At 39.0% G+C, this 20,755-nt stretch overlaps 1 protein-coding gene across 1 annotated transcript in view; it reads right to left on the bottom strand.

The window, feature by feature from the left end:
- Positions 1-20,605, bottom strand: part of LOC114035115 (phylloquinone omega-hydroxylase CYP4F2-like) — a 42,224-nt gene extending 21,619 nt beyond the window's left edge. The window contains exon 1 of the mRNA XM_027851102.1: positions 20,535-20,605. The gene's annotated coding sequence lies outside the window, so the exon portion shown is untranslated. The remainder of the gene's footprint in view (positions 1-20,534) is intronic.
- Positions 20,606-20,755: the final 150 nt, after the last annotated feature.

The raw sequence follows: 20,755 nt of genomic DNA on the forward strand, positions 1-20,755 counted from the left end.
GGTGAGAAGGGTTTTTGTGTTTTTGCCTTCCTTCACGTCCCCAGAACTTAGCACAATGCCTGGCATAGTAAGTAGTTAATAGATGCTTTTTGATTGATTGATTGTTCTCCTTGCCCAATTGTTCCTCCAGTTTCTCCTTTTGCCTACCCATCTTCCATATAGTTGCTAGATTAATCTTCCCCATATGGATCTAATTATTGAGGTTTTGATGTTGGGGTACTGGGACCCCAAAATCACCACACGTGGTTCCTGCCCAAAAGAATTCGACTCAAGCCTTCCTTCAGCCAAAAACAAGGTTTATTAAAGATCAGCCATTAGGCCAGACTCTTAAGGAATCTGACCATTTGTGACACTCGTGAGGATGAATGGGCATGTGGAAGTCTCAGCCCCTAAATGGCAGCCAGGATAGATCTTATATACAAAATGACTATGGGAGAGATCCAGGAGTGGCCAAGTAGTTTGGGGTGACTGGAGGAGGGGCTGGGAGAAGGAATGTCTATTATTATTATTATTATTATCTTCATTATAATTTCAACCCTCAAAAGGTAGATGCAGTGACCAGGAAAATTTCTTATCTGGGCCTGATTTTGAATAATGAGGACGAAGTAGTTGCTGAAGTAGAAATAATGGGAACCTTGGGGGCAAGTGACCAAATCATTATGGAAGGAAAGGTAAGGCAGGCAGCATCTGCTACATAGTGTAAACTTTGAGAGAGTGAATTACGAAGGATTTAGAAAAAACATCAGTGAGATCTAGTTAATATTCTGGATTAGAGTTGACTCACAAGGCAAGGGAAAGCTGTCAATAATCACATTCTGAAGACACAAACAGAAATTACTCTGATGAGAAAGAAAATGGAAAGCCCTCTAGAGAACTCATCAGCCAACTCAGATTTGAGCGTGAGGTAGAAAAAGGAAGCAAGGGTAAGTCACTGAGTATGATCACAAAATTGTTGCACAGAACTAAAAAATGGTGCCAGGAGTAATAAATCCCAAAATGAATGGAGACTTATTCTGGATGGTAAAAATAATCAAAAGGGACTCTTTTGTTTTGTTGGAGGCAAAAGGAGGATCAAAGAAGGTGTAAAGTCCTTGTTCAAGGAATGTGCGATGATAATAGAATACAATGGTGAAATAGATGAACAACTCAACCTTTTTTGTTACTTCTGTTTAATGTTTCAAAGAATCTAATTGTTGGACTGGGAAGCATAAAGCAAAAATAGTTAAGAAGGAATGGAAATCTAAGAGAAATGTAATGATAAGAACATCTAATTACCTTCAGTAAGTCAAGGTCATCAGGTTAGATAAATCATATCCTACAGGGCTGAAAATATGGGAGCTTTTATTAAGTTACTACTAATGATGATTTGAAGCATTTTGAGAATGGTAGAGGAGCTGGAGTAGATAACTTTCTTTATTTTTTTTAAATCATTATTTATTTTTAACATTCTTTTCTTTTTAAACTTTTCAGTTCCAAATTCTCACCCTGCCTCTCACTCCTCTTCCACTTACTGAGAAGGAGACAAATGTTATCAGTTATAGATGTGAAATCATGCAAAACAAATTTCCATATTAGCCATATCACAAAAAACAATAAAACTAAGAGGTTATACTTTAATTTGCATTCAATGATCATCAATTTTCTCTCTGGAAATGGACAGCATTTTTTCATTGTGTTACTTGTAATTGTCTTGGATCATTTTATTGATCAGAGTAGCCAAATCTTTCACAGTTGATCATCATTAGAATATTGCTATTACAGTGTACTATGATCTGCCAGTTCTTCTCACTTCACTTTGCATCAGTTCATATCTATCTTCCCATGTTTTTCTGAATCCACTTCTTTCATAATTTCTTATAGTACAATAGTACTCCATCACCGTCATATGCCAGAACTTATTCAACCATTCCACAATTGTTGAATATCCTTTCAATTTCTCATACTTTACCATTACAAAATATTTTTATACATATAGGTCCTTTTTCTCTTTCTTTGATCTCTTTGAGGTATAGAGCTAGTAGTGCCACTGCTAGGTCAAAGGGTATGCACAATCTTATAGCCCTTTGTACATAGTTCCAAGTTGTTCTCTAGAATGATTGAACTAGTTTATAACTCTACCAACAATTTATTAATGTACTGCTTTTTCCTCAATTCCTCTAGTGCTTTTCATTTCTGATAGGTGTAAGGTGGCACCCCAGAGTTATTTCAATGTGCATTTCTCTTATCAATAATGACTAAGAGCATTATATATGATAGAGAAAGCTTTTATTTCTTTTTCTCAAAGCTACCTGTTACCATCCTTTGACCATTCATCGATTGGGGAATGGCTCTTATTTTCATAAGTTTTACTCAGTTTGTTAGATATTTGAGAAATGAGGTCTTTCTCAGAGAAACTTACTTAAATTTTTTTTATATTACCTCATTGTCTATGGTACCTTTTAGCAAAATGTAGCTTCCCTGATTATTTCCTTTAATTTTGTCTATTTTTGCTTTTGCTTTGTCTGAGACCACGATTGCTATCCCCCCCCTTTTTTAACTTCAGCTGATGCAAATTCGATTCTTCTTCAGCCTTTAATTTGAACTCTGTGTGTTTCTTTCCATTTCAAATGTGTCTCTTATAAACAACATAATGGTGGCTTCTATTTTCTAATCCATCCTGCTGTTCACTTCTGCTTTATGGGTGAGCCTATCCTATTCACATTCACAGTTATGATTACTGTGTATTACCATGCATCCTATTTTGTCATGTTTTTCCTTCTCTCTCTGTTTTTATTCTATCTCTGCAACAAAAATCCATTTTGCTTCTGGCCATTGCTTCCTTTAATCCACCCTCCTTTTTAATTATCCCCCACTCCCATATCTCTTATCTCCTTCCCTTCTTACTTTCCTATTGTGTCAGATAGAATTCTATACCCAACTGAGTCTGTATAGATATTCTTTCCTCTTTGAAGCAATTCTAATGAGAGTAAGGTTCCTGCATTGTCCACCATCCCTGATTTCCCTCTCTGCTATAAAAATTCTTCCTTACATGCCTCTTTTATTTGAGAAAAATTTCATCTTAGCTCTTCCTTTCCTTTTCTTCTAGGGCATCCCTCTTCCTTACACTTTAATCTTTTTTTGAAGATCATCTCAACATAGTTGACTCATATCCAGGTCTTCTGTCTATGTAGACTCCTTCTAATTGCTTTAATAACAATAAACTTCTTTGGAGTTACACATAGCATCTTCCCCTATAGGAATGTAAACAGTTTAATCTTATTGAATCCCTTATGATTTCTTTTTCATGTTTACCTTTTCTGTTTCTCTTGAGTTTTATGCTCAACAGTCAAATTTTCTATTCAGCTCTGGTGTTTTCATCAAGCACACTTGAAAGTCCTCTATTTCATTAACTATCCATTTTTCCTCCTGAAGGATTATGCTCAGTTTTGCTGAGTAGGTAATTCTTGTTTGTAATTCTAGCTTCTTTGCCTTCTGGAATATCATCTTCCAAGCCTTTCAATCCTTTAATGTGGAAGCTGCTAAAACTGTGTTATCCTGACTGTGGCCCCTTGATATTGGAATTGTTTCTTTCTGGCTGCTTGCAATATCTTCTCCTTGACCAGGGAGCTCTGGAATTTGTCTACAACATTCCTGGGAGTTTTCATTTTATGATCTCTTCAGGAAGTGATAGGTGAATTCTTTTAATTTCTATATAACCCTTTGTTTCTAGGATAACAGGGTAGATTTCCTTTAAAATTTCTTGAAATGTGGTGTCTAGTTTTTTTTTTTTTGGATTATGGTTTTCAGGTAGTCTAATAATTCTTAAATTATCTCTCCATCTATTTTCCAAGTCAGTTGTTTTTTTCCCCCTTTTTTCTTCTTAGTTTTTTTTCTTTTTTAACCTCAATGTTTAAGTTTATTTTGTTTTTTCCAATTACATTAAAACAATTTTTAATATTTTTTTAAAAAAAATTTGATTACAAATTCTCTTCCTCCCTGTTATCCCTTCCCTCTCACAAGAAAATCAATTTGACATAGGCTACACATATACAGTCATGCAAAATATATTTCTGTATTAGTCATGTTGTGAAAGAAAACACAAATGAAAAAATCCAAGAAAAATAAAGTATAAGAAAAGTATGCTTCAATCTGCACTCACACTCCATCAGTTCTTTCTCTGGAAGTAGATAGCATTTTTTCAACTTAAGGCCTTCAGAATTGTCTTAGATCCTTGTATTTCTGAGAATAGCTAAGCTATTCACAGTTGATTATCTTACAATATTGCTGTTATTGTATACACTATTCTCCTGGTTCTGCTTGTGTCATTTTGCAAGTTTTTCCAGGTTTTTATGAAAGCATCCTGCTCATCATTTCTTATAGCACAACAGTGTTCTATTGCAATCATATACCACAACTTATTCAGCCATACCCCAATGGATAGGCAACACCTCGATTTCCAATTCTCTGCTGCTACCAATAATTTTGTACAAGTAATTCCTGTTTCTTTTTTAAAAAATCTCTTTGGGGGGCAGCTAGGTGGCTCAGTGGATAGAGCACCAGCCCTGGATTCAAGAGGACCTGAGTTCAAATCCGGCCTCAGACACATAACACTTACTACCTGTGTGACCCTGGTCAAGTCACTTAACCCCATTGTCTAACCCCCCAAAAATATCTCTGGGATACAGGCCTATCAGTAGTATTTCTGGGGTAAATTGTATGTATGGTTTTATAACCCTTTGGACATAGTTCCAAATTGCTCTCTAGAATGGCTGGATCATTTTACAACTCCAACAGTGCTTTAGTATCCCAGTTTTCCAACATCCCTCTAACATCTGTCACTTTCCTTTCCTGTCATATTAGTCAATCTGATAGGTGTGAGGTGGTATCTCAGAGTTGTTTTAATTTGCATTTCTCAATCAGTAGTAATTTAGAATATTTCATATGAATATAGATAGCTTTGATTTCTTCATCTGAAAACTGCTTCTTTGATTATTTATCAACTGGAGAATGATTTGTATTCTTAAAAATTTGACTCAGTTCTCTATATATTTGAGAAATTAAGCCTTTATCAGAGCAACTTGTAAATTTTTTTTCACAGATATGATTACTGTGTGTTTCCCTCAATCTTATTTCCCCCTGTTTATCCTTTTGTCTTTCTCTTTCCTTTAATGCTGTCCCTCCTTAAAAGTGTTTCACTTCTGACTACCACATTTCCCAATCTTCCCTCCCTTCTGTCAGTCCCTTCCTTCTCTTATCCCCTTTTTCTCCTACTTCCCTGTAGGATAAGACATACTTCTCTACCCCAATGAGTATATGTTATTCCCTCTTTGAGCCAATTCTGATGAGAGCAAGGCTCAGGAATTCTCTGCCACCCTCCCATCTTCCCCTCCATTGTAAAAGCGCTTTCGCACCTGTTTTATGTGAAATAGTTTACTCATTCTTCCTTCTCCCAACACATCCCTCTTTCTCACTCCTTAATTCTATTTTTTAGGTATCATCCCATCATAGTCAACTCACGCCTCTGCCCTCTGTCTATGTAGACTCCTTCTAATTGCTGTAATAATGATAAAGTTTTTAGGAGTTACACATATCATCTTCCCTATAGAAGGTAATAAGTTTAATCTTATTGAATCCTTTATGATTTCTCTTTCATGTTTACCTTTAAAATTTTTCCTTTGAGTCTTGTATTTGACAGTCAAATTTTCTATTCAGCTCTGGTGTTTTCATCAAGAACACTTGAAAGTTCTCTATGTCATCAAATGACCATTTTCCCTGCCCCCAAAGGATTATGCTCAGTTTTGCTGGGTAGGTGATTTTTGGTTGTAATCTTAGCTTCTTTGCCCTCTGGAATATCATATTTGAAACCATCCAGGCCTTAAATATAGAAGCTGCTAAATCCTGCATCATCCTGACTATGGCTCCATGATATTTAAATTGTTTCTTTCTGTCTATTTGCAGTATCTTCTCTTTGACCAGGGACCTCTGGAATTTGGCTATAATATTCCTGGGAGTTTTCATTTTAGGATCTCTTTCAGGATGTGATAGGTGGATTCTTTTAATTCCTGTTTGTGCCATTTGTTTCTATGATATCAGGGCAGTTTTCCTTTAAAATTACTTGAAATGTAATGTCTAGGCACTTTTTTGATCATGGTTTTCAGGTAGTCTGATAATCCTTAAATTATCTCTCTTTGATCAATTTTCCAGGTCAAGATTTTTATTTTTTATCAGATATTTCACAGTTTCTACTATTTTTTCATTCTTTTGACTTTGTTTTATTATTTCTTGAGGTCTTATGGAGTCATCAGCTTTCAGTTACCTAATTTTGATTTTTAAGGAATTATTTTCTTCAGTGAGCTTTTGTAGCCCTTCCTCCATTTGACCAATTCTGCTTTTTAAGGAGTTCTTTTTCTTTTTTAGTGAATTTTTATGCCTTCTTTTCCAATTGTCCAATTTTGCTTTTTAAGTAGTTCTTTGTTTCAGTGTATTTTTGTGTTTCTTTTACCATTAGGCCAATTCTGTATTTTAAGATGTTTTCTTCAATATTTTTTTTGTGTCTCTTTTACCAAGCTGTTACTTCTCTTTTAATAATTTTCTTCCTTTGTTCTCATTTCTTTACCTTATTTTTCCTCTTCCACTCTTACTTGATTTTGGAAACAATATTTTAGCTCTTCTAGGAATTCATTTTGGGCTTGTGTTTAATTAACATTTTTTTTCCTTTCAGATTATGGCTGCAGCTGTTTTCACATTGTTATCTTCTTTTGAGTTTGTATCTCGGTCTTCTCTACCCATATAGTAACTTTTAATGGTCAAGTTCTTGTTGTTGTTGCTCTTTGCTCATTTTTTTACTCTATTTCTTGAATTCGAACTTTACGTTAAAGTTTGGCTCTGCTCAACTGGAGGTGGGGAAACACTGTGCCCATCTTTAGGCTTTTTTTTGTGCTGCTGTTTTCAGAGTTAATTCTGGGTGTGTGCAAGTTTGAGATGTTTCCAAGATGGTGTGATCTGGGGAGAGATGTGGTCACTGCTCTCCTGCTCTGTGCTCTTATCTTTACTTAGAAAGTTTCCTTGTTCCCCTCAAGCTATTAGTGCCATCTGACTTATTGTCCCTGGAACTGTGACCAGGTCTCTTGCTCCCTTGTGAATGACGAGAAGCACTCCTCTCCACTATGGAACTGAAACCCGCAATTGCTTATGGGCAATAGAGTTGCCAATCAGTGCCAATTGCACCTAGTGCCAGCAAAGGACTGCCTGTCATCTTTCTGTGACCAGTTGTCTCACGTCTTACTGTCTCTGGGCTGAGAGCTCCCCAAATCACTGACTCCTCCAAGGACCGCCACTGGGGCTGCCCCCTGTACGCTCCAGAGAGGCCTATAGTTTGATGTCATAGACCTCTCCTGTTGACGTCCTAAGTTGTTTTGGCTGGAACATTATCTCATCCTGACCTTTTGTTGGCTCTGCCATTCAAAATTTGACTTGAGGTATTATTTTAAATGTGTTGAGATTAAATTAAATGTGCGCTCCTCACTGCCATCTGAAATCAGAGAGAATGGTCTCCTCTTCTTTTATACCTCTCCCCAGACTGCACCTTCATAAGAAAAAGACTAGGGGAGGGCCATAGGGAAGGAGCAGAGGCTGGGTGGATGCTGGAGCCAACCAAATGACGCTCCCTTTCTGGAAGAAATGGCAGTGTCAGGGCAGCTAGGTGGTACAATGGGTGGACTACCTGCTCTGGAGTCAGGAGGACCTGAGTTCAAATTCGGTCTCAGACCAGACATTTGAACCCCAATTGCCTTGCAAAAAAAAAAAAGAAAGAAAGAAATGGCAGTGTTGACTTGATCCTCAGAGCAAGAAGAGGAAAGCAAGGTGAAAGGAAAGGGTATATCCAGTGGTGTTGGAGCAGATGACCAGATGGCTCAAGTGGACAATGGGATGACTGATGGCATATGAATCATGGCCTGGGAACCAGTTAAAGAGAATGGACTAAGCACATCTGTGCTCATCGTGTCATCAAACAAGATTGCTCAGCCCCAGGATGCCAGTTCCAAAGCTGAAAGTATTAATGTCCCCAGCACTGGGCTATGGATTCTAGAGGTCTGGTGCAGAGGTCAAGGTGGGAAGAAGTGGGGCAACAGTAGCAGAGCATATGGTTTTCTTCAGAACCTTGTACCATTCAATTCTCCATCTGAGTTCAAATCTAGTCTCAGATATTTATTAGCTATGTTACCCTGGGCAAGCCATTTAACCTCTTTGCCTCAGTTACCCCATCTGTAAAATGGGGATAATAATAACACCTCCCTCACAGGGTTGTTGTGAGGATCAAATGAGATAATCGTTGTAAGGTAATCAGCACAGTGACTGACACATAGTAGGTATTTAATAAAATTTTTATTCCCTTACCTCCACCCTCAAAATCTACTGGAGGTGTGGTAACTACTCAACTTTTTCCCTGTAGGGCAGGCGAAAGTTATCCTCAAATTAGCATTGTCGGTCAATAGATATGAAGCTCTCTTTAGTTGGGATATACCAGAGAGTACAAAGGCCTAGGCTGAAATAATCTCTCCTTTGAATTCTTCTTAGAGATTATGCTAACAGATTCTTCTCTTTTATTATCTGCTAAACTCTGAACTTTGTATCTGTACTTTCCTTTACTCTCTCCCAAGCACCTCTCTGTTCAACTCTCACCTAGTACTGTTATTAGGGATTTAAAAAGCCGTAAAGTAGAAGGGGAAATAAAACTTTTTTTGATTATAATTATAGAATGGGTTTAGGACCATTCATTGAAGTAATAAGAACACAGATATATATATATATACATATACATACATACACAATACATATATACATATATAAATCCATATATGTATATATACATGCATACATACATTCATACACACATACATATATATAAATTAAAATTACTTCCTAGTCACATAACCAATAAGATGGAGGTATTTTCTCTACTCTTTACTCACACCTCTCCAAAAGAGAAGTGACATGCTAGAGATAAAATAATTTCATTTGTTCCTATTGTATAGCACATCAAGAACCCAAAGATAGTTAAAAACTGCATGAAGTAATGCTGATTCCATGCTCAATCCATATCCCTGACCATGCTGCCCATCAGCTTCTGCAGAGAGGTTGCACCAGCTGATATTCTCTGCGGGCTTGCAACAAAACAAAACATCACACCTTAACTTCCTCTCTGTTCTAGTGCCATGGAGATCCGAACTCCAAATTGCAGAAAACTTGCTGAGGACTTCATAGAAAGTGTCTTTGGGAGCATTCTGTGCTGCAATAGAACCCTGGATGAGAGTGGAGGAACAGAGGGAATAGGGTAGGGACTTGGAATGGAGTTGAACTCTGAATACTCACTCCCACCTCTTCCCAGTGCTTTGGAAGTCCAAGCCCCAAATGGCAAAAATATGCCCTTGCTGCCACAGCAACAGCATGGCAGTGTTCTATATTACTGGCCAGAGAACTGGAACAGGGTAAGATACTATGTGTGTGTGGGTGGCTGTGTGGCACTCCATTATACGCTTGAGGAAAAGAGCACACCATTCAGTTGGGGCTACTTCTCTCTCTCCAAAAGTCACTTGTGGAAGAGACCTAAGCTAGTGAACTATAAATTGGTCAGCATGGGAGGAGGCTAGGAGTTTTGAGATCTAGCCCCCAGGGAAACCATCAGAAGAAAGGGAGTCAGAAAGTGACCATTAAAGGTAAATAAAGAAATAAAAGAGTGAATTTACCTAAGGCCTCAGGAGGAAGAAAAATCAAAGAACTTGAACATGCACAGATAAACCAATAGGGAAGATATTAACAGCATAGGGAAACATGGCCTCCAGAACTAGGAAGTGAGTTCAGGCATCTGTAAATAAATACTGCAGAACAAAGAAATGATTGAGTACTTGAGGAGGCAGAGGATGCTGCAGATTTTGAGGAAAGCTTGGAATCAAAATATGAGGTTCCTGAGTGTTTTAAAAGAGAAAAGAGAATTCTGGGAGCAGATATTATAGCCTGAAATAATTGACAGAATAGAAAAACTTGAATCCATGGTAGAGTCATCAAAGAAACAAAAAAAGAAGACAACTGATTAGAAATGTGAACACAGAAGTAAAAGACAATCTGAAAGAAAAAAGCAAAAAACAATACATTAAAATAAAACATGCTCACCATACAAGCAAAACATATTAATCTCAAAGACAGGATACATAGATGCAATCTAAGGTCTCCCAAAAAAACACAAGTCAAAAAACCTAGGAATGTGTAAAATGTGAACATAGTGTAAGGAAGAATACAAGAAAACTGCTCAGAACTTCTGAACACAAAAAACAAAGTACCTATAAAAAGAATCCATAGACTGCTTTTGAAACAAACAATCAAAAAAAAAAAACAAAACCAAGGCTGCAGACTTGAAGTGGAGGTCCTGTCAAGGGGTTTTGAATTCTATTCAGTGCTTTTTAAACTCTGTGTCTGAACCCCATATGGTGTGGCATAGCTGAATGTGGAGGTCGAGAAAAATTTTGCAACAGTAAAAGGTTTCTGAATGTACAACTAAAATATCAGTATCAAATATTCTGCCAAGATTTAATTGTTTATGTAAAAATAAACAAGTACGTACATCTCATAGTATGTAAATTTGCTTTCATCTTTAATAAATGGTAAAATTCTATGTAAATGAAAGAATTGTTATAAAATAAATTTCTTTATGATTTAATATCAGTAAATATTTGATTTGTGTACATATTTTATATATCTATATGCCTATATTTCTCCAGTGAAAAGGGGTCACAAAAGGAAAAGTTTAAGAAGCCCTGTCCTATATCACCCACAAAATTGACATTTTTCTGGGATGAGAGGCAATGGAAAAGGGGGTTTGGAGGGAGCAAACTGTGCATGGCAGGGGCAAAAACTATTTTGAGGGGACACCCCAAACTGGGTACCTGGAAAATTCTCATTTCATAATGAATGTCGAGAGTAGAGAGGGCCTAGCTAAACACAAGGATTATGAACCAGAGAATAGGATTTAGAGAAGAAATAAGGAGAGTATGGATAGTGAAGAGAGTGTAGGAAAAAAAATCCTCCCTGGAAAAAGATGGGGAAAATGAAATAAAAAAAACTAATGAATAGAAGAAAGTGAAGAGGAGGAGAGGAAGGAGGATCCTACTTAAATAAATTAGAGGGAAAAAAAAGAGAGGAAGAATTAAAGAACTAGATAAGAGGAGGAAATAAAAAATAGCTTAAGCAAAACTCCAAAAGGGAAAGGGTAAGAAACAGGAAGGGGCATCCAGAGCAAGAAGAGAACCAGTGGGCACAGGGTCATCTTAAGAAGGATGAAGTTTAGCTTAGTACAGTGCCTGGCACATAGTGAGCGCTTACTGTTTTTTTTTTTAATTGATTGATAACTGAAGAGACATCTCTCAGGGTTTTCTGAACCGAAATAGTGTGTGGTATGGTGAAGTAATTAACCTAGATTATTTCCCCCTGGGGTAAAGGTTAAATCATTACAGTGGGCTATCATAAGTAGATGACCCTTGAATCTGATGACCTATGGCAAACACTTTATTCTGGAGTATGTATCAGCCATGTCTCCAGGAAATCAAGAGATTCCTTCTCTTTCCCTCTAACACCATCTTGTTCATCACCCATGAACTGGGTCAGAGCTCAACTGGTGTTCACAACCACTCTTTCAATTAGCTCAGAGTGAGTAAGCATATCCTCTGAGGATGACTTGTTATCAGAGCAAGACAACCTTTCCCCAGAGGGCTTGGAGCTTAATTGCTAAGGGATATTCTGTATGTGCCAACAGGGTCACTGTAGGGTACTTCTTATTGAGGCATGTTGTTGGAAACTCAGTGAAGTTGTCTATGTGGCCTGTTATGAGCAGCTCCCTTGTGCATAGATAGCTGGTTTTTGCCATTTGTATTCTTGGGGAGACACATGGTTTTAGACTCCCTTTGGGGAAAGACCATGGAGAGAGACAAAAGACTTTGAGAAACAGCAGACCTGTGGAGTAGTCAAGGCTTCAACAAGTCCTTGATTCCCAGCTTGCCTCCTTAGAGACTTCAAAGAATTTCCCCTTGGGTGAGGATGAGATCTCTCTCTTAGTTGAATCAAATTTTATCTTAGTCTTATCTAAAGAACTCATTCACACATGTATTTTCTGACATATTTTACTCTGTACAGCTTCTCTTTCTGTTTGATATCTGCTTGGATAAATGGATTTCCTTTCTTATTCACTATTTGTGATGGTCTTTTGTGTAAGTAGCCTCAGGGTCCCTTATCCTGCTCTCCTCCTGGTAGGAACCTTAATCTCCTTTGGAGAGGATGTAAGCTCCTTGTGATAAGGGATAGTTTCATTCTTTATATTTGTGTTTCCAGTGCCTAGCACAGTGCCTGGCACATAATAGGTGTTTAAGAAATACTTAGTCATTGGCTGAAAATATGGCTTCAGAATCACCACTGAGCACTTGTGGATAAGATGTGTTGCTAAATACTCCATGATGCAGTGTATAATCTGAACCAAGATCTTCTTCTTCCCTCTCCATGGTTTATCTGCCTTCATTACTGCTTAGCAGCACTATGAAAGACTGGAAAAATTAAAATGTGTGTGGACATCTGAGTTCTGAATATATGAACTATGGTGGATCAGCATACCAGCCTACGATTTCAGGGTACCTGAATTGTCTCCTGAGTAAGTAATGGCTGTAGTTATGGAATGCTGCCTTCACCAGTTCAGAGCTCCTTGTACATTATAGGCCCTCAAGAATTATCATGAATGCTGATATCCTATCTAGTTGGTTTCTTTATCAGAAATTGAGATGGTTCCTACAGAAGGGATGAAATTTGTGCCTTATTCAATGGAATTTCACTGACATGTGAAATGGTCATGGAGAAACTTTGAGTTTCCTTGGAAAGCACATCATCAATGGAAATAATTTATGTGACTCTGGGCCAATTGACCACTGTCATCTGATAAGCAGTGGGCTCCATTGTACGGTGGTAATATTAAAGAGGGCTTTAAATTGAAAAGGGTAGGAGAAGGAAGAAAAATACTCATATAATTCTGCTATGCCTGATATAGTACAGATTAATGAGTACAGTATGGGAAGATAAATAGCAGAAGAGAGGACCGGTAATTTATTGGAGACAATATCTAAGAAAGAACCTTTCAATATAAACAAGATTTCTATATGCCAACACACAAGTTTGGGTCATTACACAGGGTGACTAAGTGCTTGTAAGGCAAGGAGAGACATTACATTGAGATTTGATAGGCTGAAACTCATAACAGCAAGATTGCTCTGGGAGTGTAGACTATAACTTTTTCAAAAGCAACAGAGTAAGCAAACAATTCTGAGGACACAGAAAAATGATTCTGGTGAGAAATAGAGATCCACATGGAGATTAATGTGGCTGCACAAGGAACCCATTAACTGACTCTAATTTTTAAAAGATAGGCATCTAGTTTAATCAACATGCATTTATTAAGTGCCTCCTATGTGCCAGGCACCAGGAATATGAAGATTCAAGTGAAACAGTCTCTGTGGTCAACGTACTTACCTTATATTGACAGAGACAACATGTGCAGATGTAGGTATATATAAGTCACATACAAGGTAGACACCTTTGGCTGGGAAGTCACTAGCAGCTGAGTGGACTACGTAAGGCTTTTGAATGGGGCAAGGGTAGGCAGCCAAAGATAAATATATCAGTGTGACACAGGAAAGAAATAACAGTGCCAATGGAACTAAAGCCCCTAAAGAACTGAGGCTGGAAATGGGTGATAAGGACAATAAAGGGCTTTAAAAAAACACAAAAATCTGCTTCCAGGGGATGAAGAGGAGCAAAGAAATGATAAAGTCACAAAGACTTTAGGGAAAGCTGAGTACTGCGAATGAAACTTCTGATCCTGAGGGACCTAAGGGCCTTGGTGGAAGGCAAGAGTCTAGAAGGCTGAGGAGAGGCTGTTACTCATTAAAGGAGTGCCTGAAGGGGACCCTGGATACCTGAGGGGATAGACTGGGTTAGATGTTGCTACAAATAACCACGAACCTTGGTGTTTCCATACCTGAGGCTGAAGTAATAGGTTGGATATAGTCAGGATGGCAGAGTATAACCAGTGGTTAGAAAGGCCCCATCCAGATTAGAAATATTTCACTGAAAGTACTCACTAACTGGACAGTATGAATCAGGCCTTCCTCAGTTGAATCAATCTGTAAACAAGACAGAAGGCTGAGCCACCCTCACTTCTTCTTCATTGTTTGGAGGCAAGGGCAAAGGGCTGATGAAAGACCACAAGAAGTGATACAGGCAAAGAAGCAAAGAAATAAACCCAAGGGGCTCAGGCTTCATTCATTCCCCAGAGGGTACCATCATGTTATAAGAACAGAAGTTAGAACTGTGCAATGGACTGTTGGTGGTTCCATGCTTGGTACCAAGTACTCATGCATGACTTAACACTGTATGACCATCAAAGCATCTCACGATTACCTGGAATCAAGCATACTGCGTACATATGGTATTGGTAGGCCGTGGTACCCTCAGTTGCTTTGGGATTTTGTCCCTCTGACATTGTCATTCAGGCCAAGAGAGAATCTTGGGCTAGTAAGAAATGGCTTTTACCAGACCAAGACTGAAGCAAATCTGATCCTACTAACTTTGCCTAACTCATGCTACATCTTTAGAGAATAAGTTCCAACAAGCCTTTTGGTCTTGTGTACATCAGCTTTCTATTTCTGGTAGGAGAATGTAAGAACCTAAGTCAGATCAGAGTGATGACTTAGCCTTTCACTAGATATGAACATGGATACCCACCTGGGCACTGGAAAGCACCTAAAGTTTTGCGGGAGAAATGTTTTTTCTGCATAGAGATTCCCCTTCAAGATTCATTCAGAGCAAGACAGAGAACTTAAGAGTAAATTACTCAAGGAAATGTTGGTTTTGACTGGAATCATGACGTCTATACCTAAACTTTAGCACTCCCAAGGAGATTTGAACACATGCCATTGATAAACATGCTATAAATGCTGAATCATGGTGGAATCAACATGTGACATTTCTCTTTATTAATTACTTTTTCAATCAATGATAAATCTGCCTTCCCTCCTTCCAAATCCCATAATGAGAAAGAAAGAAAAACAAAACTCCTATTACAAATATATATAGTCAAGCAAAATAAATGCTGTCTCTCCTTGCCTTTGGCCATGTCCCAAAATTCATGTCTCAGACTGCACTCTGTCTGTACATCACTAGCAGAAGCTGGGGAGCATCTTTTATCAAGATTCCTCTGGAATTCTGGTTGGTTGGTGCACTGATTAGAGTATTTAAGTCTTTCAAAGTTATTTGTCTTTACATTATTGTTGTATTGTAAAAAAAAATGTTCTCATTCTGCTCACTTTACACTGTGTCAGTTCATATAAATCTCCCCAGGTTTCTCTGAAACTCTCCCCTTCAGTCAATCTATCAGGTATAAACAACAGTCAATAAACATTTATTAAGCACCTAATATGTGCCAGGTGCTGCTAGACTACAAAGAAGGGTAAGACAGTCGTAGAGACACCGTCTGAGCTATGGCAATTCATCACGGGATGGTTCAGATGAAGAAGATACTCAGTACTGTCTCCTGCTCTTGTCTCAGGCTAAGGACGACCTCAGTTCTGATAGGGGCAATGGACTGAGCTCAAAGTCAACTCTCTTTTTGCCTTGGACTTCAGGGGCTGACAGCCTAGAGGAGAAAGAAGTTCTAGCAGATCCACTGAAAGGGAATCATTTGGGGGGGGGGGTGGAGAAGAGCCTCTCTGTGTGCCCCTCCCCCCAACAGAGGATGATCCTGTGAGCTCTGAAGGAATTTGGAGCCCTCATTGGCCTCCTAGCAGCACCCTGAGAACAGCTAAGAGCAATGTCTCTATTGGAAGCTGAGGAGCTCAGGGAGAAGGCTCCCTAGGAGAAGCCTGGACCTAGGCAAAGAAAAGTCTGGCTGATGAGGCTGAAGACCATCTCAAGTTCTCTCCTAAGGTGATTCCCCTCCATATCTCATCATATCAGAAGCGTTCGTCTCAGCAGGCTACCAAAAGGTTCCTCTCCCTTCCCCAGGTACATCCCCAAAGATTCAGGTTATTACACCCCTTTGATGTTTAAAGGGATCTTTTGTAGTTCCCACTTTTTCATGGAGTAGATTAGGCATTAGCTGTACCTAGGATGGCATTTTCCCCAAGGGAAATTTTTCAGTTGGTGAAATTGCAAGGGGGGCAGCTAGGTGGTGCAGTGGATAGAGCACCAGCCCTGGAGTCAGGAGGACCTGAGTTCAAATCTGGTCTCAGACCAGACACTTGTCACTTATTAGCTGTGTGACCCTGGGCAAGTCACTTAATCCCATTGCCTAGCCAAAAAACAAACAAACAAACCCAAGAAACTGTGAGGAAGAGGCCCAAATTTAGAGTCAAGGGGTTAGAATATGGGTTCTGATGCTTTTTATCTCTGCACTCACTTTCCTCATCTATAAAATGAGACTCAATGATCTCCAAGGTCTCTTTCAGGTTTAGATTCTATGAGAATTGTTTGATACTATTATATGATAAAGGCAGCTAGGTAGCGCCATAGTGCACAAAGCGCTGGGCCTGGAATCACGAAGACTCATCTTCTTGAGTTCAAATCTGGCCTCAGATACATAAGAACTGTGCGACCCTGGGCGAATCACGTCACTCAGTTTGCCTCAGTTTCCTCATCTGTAAAATGAGCTGGAGAAGGGAATGGCAAACCACTCCAGTATTTTTGCCAAGAGAACCCCAGTTGGACATGGCTGAAAAATGATTGAACACATCATATAATATTATAAAGTTTGTCTGTGGCACCCTTCTGCATGTCTCAAATGGGACAAACAGGGAAAGAATTTATACTGTCATTTAGGATTAGTGAAACAGATTTCCGGACCCAATTCATCTCTCCCTCAGGTGTCTGCTTTCCTCATGCTGGACAAAGCTGCCTTGCTCTACCTCCACCACTTTGGGACCTCCCTGCAGCCTGTATTACCTAGTACTACAAAATTCTCCTCCTTTCTAGTCCTTCTGTTAGTGTCTAGGCTCTATTTCAGACTAAGCTCAGGTAGGTGTTAGGAGGGGTGTATAGGGTGTTCATGGAGGACTAACACCTCTGGTGTGAGGCCTTGCTGAGCCCTCTTCTGGGCCGTTCATCCAACTTTGGTATACACCTGCCACCCAACTCTCAAGAAGGTATAACTTGTGCAGTGGCTACACCCCGGTAGAACTGCCTTTGAAGCAGAGGGGCTCAACCAAGTTGATGGTAACCAACAGAGGGCAAATCTTTTGGTGATTTAGGGGGACGTTTACCCCAAGGACATGAATGCTTCCCTAGCAGAATAGATGGATAAGAAGAATTTGTTCCAATAGCCATGAAAGCTGCTGAAGCAGGCACTGTTGACTGCTTAGAGCTTGGTCAGACATTGAAGATGCCCAGGTCATCCATTGTGTTCCAAGCCATTGCCAGTTGTGTTGACTTTTGTCCTGCCACTAGACTTTGATGACTCTGGAAGAGAGAGTGAGGCTGATGATTCTGCCTCACTTAAATCCAATTTATGTGCAAGTCAAGACATCACCCCATGATGTCATTGGTCCTCTTTGGAAATGAAGGACAAATAACAACAACATATTGGAAGCTGAGCACAATTAAATACACTGAGAAAAGGTAGATTCAGGATGCTATGAGGAGCCCAGAAGAAAGCTCCACTGTGCCTAAGGGAACTTTGTGAACCCTTCCCTCTCTGCTGACATCCATTGTCACATCTCTAATTGCCTATTGGACATCTGAAACTGGATGTTTTCTAGACACCTTCAACTCACGTGTGCAGATTGAATGTGTTATATTTTTTCTCAAAACCTTCCCATCATCCAAACTTCCCTGTTACTGTTGAGGACACCACCATTCTCTCAGCCACCCAGGCTCAAAATCTAAGCATCTTCCTCAATTCCTCGCTCTTTCTTACACACTATATCCAATTTGTTACCAAGTCCTGATGGTTTTATAGAAGATCTCTTGTATTTCTTGCCCTTCTTTCCTCTGACATTGCTACCACCTTGGTGCATATCCTTATCACTTCAAGCCTGTGTTATCGATATAGCCTGTTGGTTGGTCTCCCTGAAATAGGTCTGTCCACACGCCAGTTTATCCTCCACTCAACTGTCAAAGTGATTTTTCTAAATTGCAGGTCTGACCATGTCACTTCCTTACTCAATAAACTCAATAAGCTCATGGTCACCCCTAGAACCCTCTTCTGTCTAGTCTCCACTACATTCCTCATCTTCTTACGCTTTCCACTTCCCCTTCCCCCTCACATACTCTGAGCTCTAGTGACAATGGCCTCTTTGTTGTTCCTCCCACAAGGTATTCCATTTCCCAAATCTGGGTTTCCCCTGGATGCTCCTCCCACCTAGGATTCCCTCCCTCCTCATCTCCATCTCCTGGTGTCTCTGGCTTTTTTCAAGTCCTAGCTAAAATCCTACCTCCTCCAAGAAGCCTTTCTTGATTCCCCCTTAATAATAGTGCCTTCCCCTTGTTGATTATCTTCCATTTATTTTGTATATAGCTTATTTGTACATATTTGTTTGTGTGTTATCTCCCCCATTAGTTTAAACTCCTTGAGAGTAAGGATTGTCTTTTCTTTTTCTTTGTATCCCCACTGCCTGGGACATACTAGGTGCTTAATAAATGTTTATTGACTGATTGACTCCATGAAAGGTAAAAACGGGCTTTCAGGAGCTGTGAGGTACCTCTTTGCCACACATCCTGAGAGTTCACTTTGTTCTAGATAATATATGTACTTGTGAGAGTGTGTCTCAAGCTTTAGGAGGGAAATTTTTTTCTGCCAACTGTTCTATTACACTTCCTTAGTAAATACCCATTTCTAAAGATTATTTTTGATCTGCTAACTTATATTAATGAATGATCATTGGGGGAAGCACACCAGTGGGGGCTTGTGAGCTATAGCATTAAATACCTCTCTCAGCCCCACTGGGTCCTCTAGAACCCCCAGGGATGAAGAGGTGGCCACTCTCTGGGCATCCAATATTCTAGTTCAAGTAAAAGGTTGGGAAGCTGAACCCCAGAGCCTATGCTACACTTTTTTTGAAAGGATTAAAAGTCTGGTAGATCAGTGGAATTCCATAGAAAGCCTGCATCTTAATTTCGGGGAGGCATCTCAGAATGTCTGTCATTATATCCTTGGAGACAGCTTGGTATAATGGAAGGATTACATGATTTGGAACCAGATAACCTGAGCTTGAATCCATTATCTACTTCCTCATGACCCTGGGCAAATAACTTCTTTGGGATTTAATTTCTTCATTTGGGGTTAGAGTGGATGATCTCTAAAGTGTCTTCCAACTCTCAATAATTGTGTTCTACATTTTTGTATAGTTAACTGAATTGGAACTGGGTGAATGATTGATGAATACTCTAAGGATTTATTTTCAATTTTGTTATATTCTACACTTTTATCATCAATGTCCATAATCAGTCAATGGACTAATATAAATATATATATAATATATATACATAATATATAATATAAATATATAATATACAAAACCTTGGAAATCATTCTTATCAAATTTTTGGAAGACAAAAACTTATAATGGATTCCAACCACATTGGACTCTGTGTCAGGATTCAAAAAAGTTTTGGTGGCCTGGCAAAATGGGCTGAATCTAATAAGAGGAAATATCATAGAAGTAAATGCATAGTCACAAAGTAGGATTCAAGTACTCAGTTGTACCAGTAGAACATAGAGGAGGTATGTATAGACAGAAAACTACTTGATAAAGATCTTGAGGTTTTAGTATACTACATCCTCACTATCAGTCAACACTATAATATGGCTGCCAAAAAAATAATATGCAATTAGTCTACATTCATAGAGGCATGGTGTCTAGAGAAAAGGATAATGATGTAGCCCTGAAGACAAGAGATGCAGAAGAGAAAAAATGAGTTGGGAAATAAACAACCAAGTAAAGAGATAGTGTCTGAGAGTGAGATTGGCACTCCTATATCATGAATTAAAATATATGGCAGATTCCTGGTGAAAGATGGAGTGTACCTATAAAGGCCAGTGAGATAACATTTGCCATATGTCTTAAAAATCTAATCAAAGAGATTTAAATAAGGATGGTCGGGGGAAATGCTCCCTATATATGTATCCTAAGTTAGATATGATAGAAAGTACCTACAATTAAGAAAGAATAGGAATTGAGATAATCAGAAGTTCAAGGAGATGAAATTCCAGAAATGGGCCATGTCTGTACACAAATAGACAATAAGCAATTGGAACTAAAGGTCCTAATTCAAGGACACAAATTTAACTTTATAAGTATCACTGAGACTTAGTGGGATAAAACTCATTTTTGGACTATGGCTGTTAATTGGTATATAGTACTTAAAAGAAACAGGAGAGATAAAAGGTGGGATGGCATAGCAGTGTATATTAAGAAAGCATATTCATCTACCAATCTGATTCATCATCCCTTAGTCTATGTATCCCCACTCACCAGCCCCAGGTGGCCAAAGAGCCAGTTCTGAAGAGGAGGCTGTGGAAAGCATCGAAGATGCTGGCAGTTGATACAGTACTGATGGACAGAGGCAAGGACCTGAGACATCATATTAGTGCTTAGCGCCAGGAAGACCAAGAGCAGGACCAAGGAAACTCCAGACTCCAGCCCTTCAAGTCCCAGCTGGTGAGCAGCCACTCAGAGCCAAGCAGCATCCTGCA

This window comes from Vombatus ursinus, unplaced genomic scaffold (genome assembly GCF_900497805.2).
Source record: "Vombatus ursinus unplaced genomic scaffold, bare-nosed wombat genome assembly UNPS02009173.1, whole genome shotgun sequence".
NCBI lineage: Eukaryota > Metazoa > Chordata > Mammalia > Diprotodontia > Vombatidae > Vombatus > Vombatus ursinus.